General features: G+C 43.9%; 1 long non-coding RNA gene across 1 annotated transcript; it reads right to left on the reverse strand.

The window, feature by feature from the left end:
• Positions 1-1733: 1733 nt before the first annotated feature.
• LOC148436110 (uncharacterized) lies at positions 1734-8046 on the reverse strand. Its single transcript, XR_015876502.1, has 3 exons — positions 7954-8046; positions 2534-2793; positions 1734-1883 (listed from the first exon to the last, which is right to left on the reverse strand). It is a non-coding gene; the product is annotated as an uncharacterized LOC148436110 (long non-coding RNA).
• Between the last annotated feature and the right edge of the window lie 1208 nt (positions 8047-9254).

The raw sequence follows: 9254 nt of genomic DNA on the forward strand, positions 1-9254 counted from the left end.
GGTACTGAAAAAGATGACCTTAACTCATTTGCTACTTTAAATTATAGGACTAAATGGCTTCCTTCTCTTTTAGTTCAACATCATGTAACCTCTTTTTGGGCTTCTACAGTGAATAGTTGGAAACATTTAATTCCTTCTTTAGAAAGTCAGGAACCTCTTCTAAGATGTTCTAATTCTACACTCCATTATCTTTCTTCTGTTTCTTTACAAAGAAACCCATGTTAAGATATTACATTGAATTTATATCTCACAGGCTCAGAGAAGACACATGGTTGCTGAAGAGTTCGGACAATGGCCCTGATTCAGACCCACTCGCAAGCGGCTGTCCGCTCGCAAGTGGGTCGATGGTCTGCACTGAGCATGCGCACGACGGAGGGAGCACAGTCGTGCGCATGCGCCAGACGCGACGAGCGAAGGAAAGTCCTTCGCTCGTTGTGTCTGATCAAAGGGGGCGTGCTGTCGATGTTGATTGACAGCACGCCCCCTTTGGTGGGCGTGCCTCCCTGACGGGGGCGTTCCCACGGGAACGCCTCCCGTCAGAAGCCGGCCCACTGACATCACTAGTGATGTCAGTGGGAGTGATTTTGGCTCTGATAGAGCCAAAATCACTCCGGGGCTTGCGGTTGAAAACCTCAACCGCAGGCTCCGGCTCGCAGTTTCGATGGTCGCGATGGTCACGACCATCAAACTGCACACTCGTATAGGCTGTGGGTGGTGACCCACAGCTATACGAGCGTCCAGGAGGACGCTCCATTTTTATGGAGGGCGGCCCTCATTCAGAGCGTGCGCTCTGCTCAGAGCGTACGGCTCTGAATGAGGGCCAATGTCCCAAATGCCATTTTGCTTCTGCAAACAATTACCATAATATATGGGAAATGTGGAAAGATTTCCAAATTTTGGGGCAAAGTAATGTTTATTTTTTTTTTATAAATGACCTGTTTTCTTTGCAATTATGTGCAGACCCATTGGCCTTGTTATGTTCTAATTTTGGTAACTGCTTGTTAGGCCCACAAAAAGGCACTGCTTCCTTTGTTTACTACCATTGTAGCAGTGGCAAAAAAGGTCATAATGCAAAATTGGACAGTGAAAGCTCCTCTTAAGCTCAGTTTAATGTCTACTTTTACAGATAATGTATTATGATAGACGAGCAACTCTGCCCGATATTGAAAAGGTTGTGTTTTATAGAAAATGGAGTTTATTGATAGGCTTGATACATAAACATCAATTTTGAAATTGAGACAAATGAGTGGTATTTCTACAGACAACTGTTTTGGAGTATATAATATTTGTATTGTAGACAGACTCCCCAGAACCCCCCCCCCCCCCACACACACACACACCTTGGGATATGTTTTTGATTAGGTTTATCAAAGTCAGGTTATATACTTATGACATTATACATTAGGATAATTTGTTTGATTTGAACGAATGTCTTGTAAGTATTTATATTGGCTATGTTATGTCTTCCTGCTGTGTGTGGCTTACCCCCATCTCTTTTTATGGATGTATTTGTCTGCTGTTTTGTACTTTGTTTATTCTGTTTCCATTTTTGAAAAGGTGATTGATTAAAATCTGAAATAAAAAAAAAAAAAATTCTGGAGCCCAATATATTCATTACACTAGAAAATTAGAACCTGGTTTTCATTCCTCTCACCAGAAACAAGTTTGCAAAAAAATAAAATAAAAATGTTTTGTTTCAATCTGTTTATTCAGATAGAATTGTTGCCCTAGAGGATACACCAAGTGGTCAGAGTTTAGAAGTTGGTGTAAGACAGAAACAAGTTGGTCACCAGATTTACATACTCCTGAAAGGACATCTTTCAGTCTTTATCCTCATCCAGAGACTTCAGGATCTTATCCACATAAGACGGATCTTTCTGCGCCTATTAGAGATAGGGAGATGGTTATTGGAGAAGTGTCAGAGGGTAATGCTATAAATCTTTGATTGCAGACTAAGCTGCCTAATTTACACTAGTATATCACAGGTAATTTGCTTTCTGCAAACAGATGCAGAACAGTCACAGGGATGAGCCATGTACTGTACTCTGGGATGAAAGATTGAGCTCATTATAACAGTTATATTACACATCTTTGATATATACCTTTATATAAAAGGTCTACTCACACTACATACAATGTTACTGCACATGTCACATTTTACCATGAGGCAATCCTATATGGTCATAGAACAGGTTAAAAATAAAGCTAGGAGCCCTTTTCCTCCACCATACATAGTATAAGGCACCTTTAGTCCTCCTTGCACAGTAGACCTCAAGTATACACAGTGTAATTCCCACTAAGGAATCTAAAGTCATTTACAGTTATCCAACGCTGAACATAATTTTATCACTTTGCTGCCTAATCTCTTGGGGCCCCAAGAGCTATTGGGCCATGTTCCAGGGTCCAAAAAGCAGAGGCTCAGATAAGAGTTCTTAGATTAGATACTATGGGAACCCCAAAACAATTCCCCAGATTGCAACTTTGTGTCCTGACCCACAAATTTGGAACCATGGCTTTAGATATAACTGTCCACCTGCATATCCTAGATGACCCTACTGGCACACATGTCCCCATGGTTCTACAGGTGGTCTCATCCATTCAGGCAGCATCAGCTCGTTCTGCAGCAGCTCCTGCAGCTCTCCCCTGCTTAGATGGTTCTTGTTACCCTCCTGGGTGGAGTATTTGTAGAACACAGAGATCATTTCTTCTATGGCTGTTTCCAACTCTGAAGGCATCTTGGGGCAGTTAGGTTATCAGACAATGAAGGGCAGGAGCTTATGTTGTGATTGAAATCTGGAAGTGAATATGAAAGAATATCAGTTTTTGAGGGGGCAATAGAACACAACCCCCCAGAGAACAGGTGGGACATAAGCTGCATAATGACAGATATGAAGGTTAGAAACTGGACACGGATGGGAACATCTCATCATAATTGTATAGGACAGTCTTAGTGAGTGAAGTTGAAACCAATAGTGTAAAGCACAGGTTCTCAAACTCGGTCCTCAGGACACAAACCAGCACTTGTTTTCTAGGTCTCCTCACAGAATCACAATTTAAATAATTAGTTCCACCTGTGGCTCTTTTAAAATGTGTCAATGAGTAATTCATACACCTGTGCCCCTGCTGGGTGACCTGGAAATAGTGAGCTGTGTGGTGTCCTGAGGACAGAGTTTGAGAACTTATGTAGAGAGTTTGTCTTAAAATTACAAGTAATCTATTACTGGGTGTGATACAAGTTACTGTGAACATGTTGAAATACACAGTATATGGGAAAAAGTTCACCTCTCATTAGAGCGATGACCTGGGGTGGCTCAGCTGAGCTGGTTTGGGGGTGTCCGGCGCCCTGAATTTGAACCCCAGTATGTTAGGGCCTACCCTACAGAAGTTACCTGGATATGGTGGGTAGGCCCATACCCTTGGCCATGATTATTCTAAAAACCTCTATTAATTGCAAAATGTATTTATATATAATTAGTAATTTGGAGTTGTGCACCTGTGTTCTGTCTTTTTTTGTGTCTGAAATACATAGTACAAAGTTCTCAGGTTCATATAAATCACATGCAGCACCTATAATCCAGTATAGCTCAGATATTCCAGGTAATGTCCAGTAATGTTACCCCATTCCATCACCAAGTAATAAGACTAATGAATCCTTTGTGGCCTGACTTCAGGGTTTCATGTATACAAGAATGTATAGAACACGTGAGACAGGACACACTGACGTTACACTCCCATTACTTTCTGGGTGTACAGGAGTCTCATGTGTGCACCAACATAACAGCAGTATACAGAGCATTGCAGGCTTGTGTACATTATAGAATGCAGGAAACAGTTGCATCAATCTTTGTATTCTAAGAAAAAAAAAAAATTATGTTATACAGAGTAAAAGGTTACAGGGAGATAGAGAAGTACATATTTTTTTTAGAGCAACAGTGAGATTGAGTTTAAGGAAATACACAAGACTTGCTATCACAGTGGTACAGGGAGTCACCTGGAGGAGCCTAGCGCTGCGAGTCCGCACAGTGGGGCACGCAAGGTTACACATTTGCTATGGCATGTCGGAGGTCACACAATGTCATTCAGACATATTGCCTTGACTGTGCTGCACAGCTGATGCCCAATCTGCAGATATGTTACCACCCATACACAGGTGGCCAGGGAGGGGGCGCAATGCAACCCCCGGCCAGATGGCAGAAATGGTTTTTCAGTGTGTATGAACAATCTGCAGATATATCTTTCTTGTGTGTACCCAGCTTTACATAGCCCACACTCCCATCAGCCTTTGCAGCCACATGACTGATGTCATCTCCCACACACGGATGTACTTCTTACAGGTTCCAACACTGACCCTGCACCTAAAATCAAGGAACTCTTGAGGGGCAGATGAAAGGGAGAGGAGGCTGATTGAGTAGAGCGCAGGATCTCAAAGTCGGTCCTCAGGACCCCAAACAATGCATGTTTTACAGGTCTCCTCACAGAATCACAAGTGAAATAATTAGCTCCACCTGTGGATTTTTCAAAATGTATCAGTGATTAATGAATACACCATTGCACCTGATGGGTGACCTGGAAAACATGACCCGTGTGGGTCCTGAGGACAGAGTTTGAGAACCACTAGAGTAGAGGATCTGAAGAAGGGGCAGGGATGGGCACATATCACCAATAGAGAAATAACCCTGTGATCTGGTAGTGAGCCACCAGTAACCGTTATTCCCAACAATGGGAGAGGCCACGGCATGTCTGAAGGATGAGGTGTAGGTACCAGATGAGGGGAGCAGGGTAATTAGGTGGTCAGTGTGGGAGAGAACCCAGGAGGTGAGGGGGACAAGGTGAAAACACCCCACAAAAATATCACAAGTGTAATTAAGTAGCTATTACCTAACATCTCCAATAAGTGACAAACACAAAAAGTTAATGGTTGCTCATACTTTTGTCCTATTGGTTCCTGTGACAGACAGACACATACATACACAGAAAACTCAGCACTCACCATTGTTTAGTCACTCAATATATAAATAATGGGGTTTTGGTTCATGGATTGATCAATGCATTTAAGCCTGCAGCCCACATCACAGGACCCCACTTCTCTGCAGGTCCTACACGGTCATACTGATGGAAACCTGGTAGCTCAGAGTTTAAACTGAAAAAATGTTAACTGGTTTAAAGCTCACCTGCTGAATAACTTATGGCTTTTAAAGGCAAAACAGTCACCACAGCTTCTATCACACTACCAAAAAGGCAGCTGACAGGTTATTATAAATGAGCTTGCACAGGGGTGCATGAGAAATCAGTGATCACAAGAGGTTAATTAAAAATTAACCAAACAAAGTGAGAAAACCACTGCACTCGCCACTCCCAGATTTGGGGTGCAGACCTGCACCCGCCATTCCCAGGCATGGGGTGCAAGTGCAGGTCTGCACCCCAAATCTGGGAGTGGAGAGTGCAGTGGATGATAGATATATATATATATATATATATATATACACATATACATACACTTGGCAATATGCAGGGGTGCCGAGAGGGGGGGGGTCCTGATGGGCCCGGGTCCGACGCCGCCTCCCCTCCATCACAGTAGCCCAGCACACAGTGTGCTGAGCTGCAGTAGGAGACTGCACGTGATTGCTGAGCAGCAGCCACAGCAGTCTCCTATGCCTATGGGGGGGGGGGAACAATCACACTGATTGCACCCAACCCCCCCCCCTCACAAGCGCAGAAAATATTTTTTTTCCCCAAAGGAGGCATGGCCACACCTCCCATGATTAGGCCACAGCCCCTGTTACCCAGGCCCACGCAGATCTTGGCGGGTCTGGCAACACTTATGCAGCGGTCATGTACAATATTGTCAGCCATGTACTATGTCACCTGCAGTAAGGACAACACAATAGAGAATGCCCAAGATATGAATGATAATCTTCAATATACAACTAAATGGGCATCTGAGTGTTTAACTGTGTGAGCTATATGTACAGGAACCTTAAAACAAAAAAAAAGACAATTTACCCAATATAGATATATACAGTAGGGCTGGATTCAATTAGCTGCAATTACCACAGGCTAAAGCTGGCCACACATTTAAAGATTCTGTCCAACCAGCCAACTAGTTGATTGGTTGGAATGAAAATCTGGTAACGTATGGGAGCAAACAACAATCAGCAATTTACTCCCAAACGCCCCAAAATACTGTTTGTTAACTGTTTGATCTAAACAATTTGTTCAAACTTGTCTGACAACCATTTTCATCTGTTTTCTGGCATTTAGGAGCAAATTGCTGATCATCAATTACTCCCATACATTACCAGATAATTAATTCCAACCAATCAACTGGTTGGACAGATATTCTTTAGATGTGTGGCCAGCTTAATTGATCCACTAGGCATATTTAATTATAACTCACAGCAGCCAGAGATCTACAGTTGCCACTGATTTCAGTTCACACCTTAGGAGGCTTATACAGACACCCACATTACATGGCCCAAGTGTAGATGCCACCAATGTATTAGCTGGAATCCAGGACAAGTTCCTAGAATTATGGACTTTTTCCAGGGCAGTTACTGCATCTAGTCAATATAGTTACATTAGCCTCCTGTGATATGGGAGTATAACCACATCAGGCCACCACCGAATCCGACTATAGAACAATAATAATAAGAAGAAGAATCTTACTATAAGCAATGCCAGGCTTGTATAACTGCTCTGTGCTAGGCATCTAGATACAGCCCAGGTATATACCTGATGGTGCAGTACCTGTGTCACTGCAGCTCTGTGCTAGGGATCCAGGTGTAGCCCAGGTATATACCTGATGGTGCAGTACCTGTGTCACTGCAGCTCTGTGCTAGGGATCCAGGTGTAGCCCAGGTATATACCTGATGGTGCAATACCTGTGTCACTGCAGCTCTGTGCTAGGGATCCAGGTGTAGCCCAGATATATACCTGATGGTGCAGTACCTGTGTTAGTGCAGCTCTGTGCTAGGGATCCAGGTGTAGTCCAGGTATATACCTGATGGTGCAGTACCTGTGTTAGTGCAGCTCTGTGCTAGGGATCCAGGTGTAGCCCAGGTATATACCTGATGGTGCAGTACCTGTGTCAGTGCAGCTCTGTGCTAGGGATCCAGGTGTAGTCCAGGTATATACCTGATGGTGCAGTACCTGTGTAAGTGTAGCTCTGTGCTAGGGATCCAGGTGTAGTCCAGGTATATACCTGATGGTGCAGTACCTGTGTAAGTGTAGCTCTGTGCTAGGGATCCAGGTGTAGTCCAGGTATATACCTGATGGTGCAGTACCTGTGTCAGTGCAGCTCTGTGCTAGGGATCCAGGTGTAGTCCAGGTATATACCTGATGGTGCAGTACCTGTGTAAGTGTAGCTCTGTGCTAGGGATCCAGGTGTAGTCCAGGTATATACCTGATGGTGCAGTACCTGTGTAAGTGTAGCTCTGTGCTAGGGATCCAGGTGTAGTCCAGGTATATACCTGATGGTGCAGTACCTGTGTAAGTGCAGCTCTGTGCTAGGGATCCAGGTGTAGTCCAGGTATATACCTGATGGTGCAGTACCTGTGTAAGTGTAGCTCTGTGCTAGGGATCCAGGTGTAGTCCAGGTATATACCTGATGGTGCAGTACCTGTGTAAGTGCAGCTCTGTGCTAGGGATCCAGGTGTAGTCCAGGTATATACCTGATGGTGCAGTACCTGTGTAAGTGTAGCTCTGTGCTAGGGATCCAGGTGTAGCCCAGGTATATACCTGATGGTGCAGTACCTGTGTAAGTGTAGCTCTGTGCTAGGGATCCAGGTGTAGTCCAGGTATATACCTGATGGTGCAGTACCTGTGTAAGTGTAGCTCTGTGCTAGGGATCCAGGTGTAGCCCAGGTATATACCTGATGGTGCAGTACCTGTGTAAGTGTAGCTCTGTGCTAGGGATCCAGGTGTAGTCCAGGTATATACCTGATGGTGCAGTACCTGTGTAAGTGCAGCTCAGTGTAGCAGACACAAATTATGTTCTTGGTGAGAAGCCATCCTACCAACACCATACTTATACAGATAGTACACCCAGCTTCCTCAGAGGCATGTGGGTGTAATGACTGAGCCAGGCATATAAGTACTATCATTAATTGGCTAATGGGATGCACATGTAACGTGATTAGCACACATGTAGCAGTTATATATACAGGTTGAGTCTCCCATATCCAAATATTCTGAAATATGGAATATTCCGAAATACAGAATCATTTTGGCATGACTTAGATAATGAAACCTTTGATTTTTGATGGTTCAATGTACACAAACTTTGTCTAAGGCACAAATTATTAGAAATATTGTATAACATTACCTGCAGGCTGTATGTATAAGGTGTATATAACACATAAATGCATTCTGTGTGTATATTGGGGTCCCATTCCCTAGATATTTCATTATGATATGCATATATTCCTTAATACTGAATATTCTGTGATCCAAAATACCCCTGGTCCCAAGTATTTTGGACATGGGAAACTCAACCTGTACAAGAATAATAGTAATGTCCTCTCAACAGGAATAAAGACGGTGTTTATACATAATAATAGCAATAAGGAGACAATCCTATTTATGGCCACACACTGTCTGCGGAGCACATAGGTTGAAATCAGAAGCCATGTAAGCATTTCAGTCACATGACCAGATTACAGGTCACATGGGCTGCTCACCATCAACTCTGTGACACAAGGAGTAAACAATCCTGATTATGTGAATGTGTTGCTATGGAATGATGGGTCCCGCAGGATTACACCCCTCACCTTGTGGTCATTGTTTTTTTCCTTTTTCCTGTCAAACAAAGCTTAGCCCCTCCCTGGCAGCCCGCTGAGCCTCACCCCAAATTCCCACTGTGCCCCCCCAATAGCGGTGGCCATCAAAGGGTGCAAAGCATCGATGGTTCACTGTAGATGGCTTTGTACCATTGACGGTAATCACTGATGGTACCATTGAAGGTGATCATCGATGGTTAGCCCTAAGATGGCCATCCCTACCTGTGGCTCTATCAGATGACATAATGCTGTTACCTGGTAACTTAACCTTTGTTACTGTGGAGACCCAGACATACACAAATCTGTTGGGGTCAAAGCCATCGGGCCTGATTCTGAGTCACACGCAATGCCGATATTTGCACAAATGGCCGATGGTGTTTGCAGCTGCACAGTAATGTATAGGAAATGTATTGGGCATTCCTGGGTGGTGGCTGTGTAGATGCACGGACACGCAAAGTGTGATGGGCGTGTTATGTG

This window comes from Taudactylus pleione, unplaced genomic scaffold, assembly GCF_031769625.1.
Source record: "Taudactylus pleione unplaced genomic scaffold, aTauple2 ptg001956l, whole genome shotgun sequence".
NCBI lineage: Eukaryota > Metazoa > Chordata > Amphibia > Anura > Myobatrachidae > Taudactylus > Taudactylus pleione.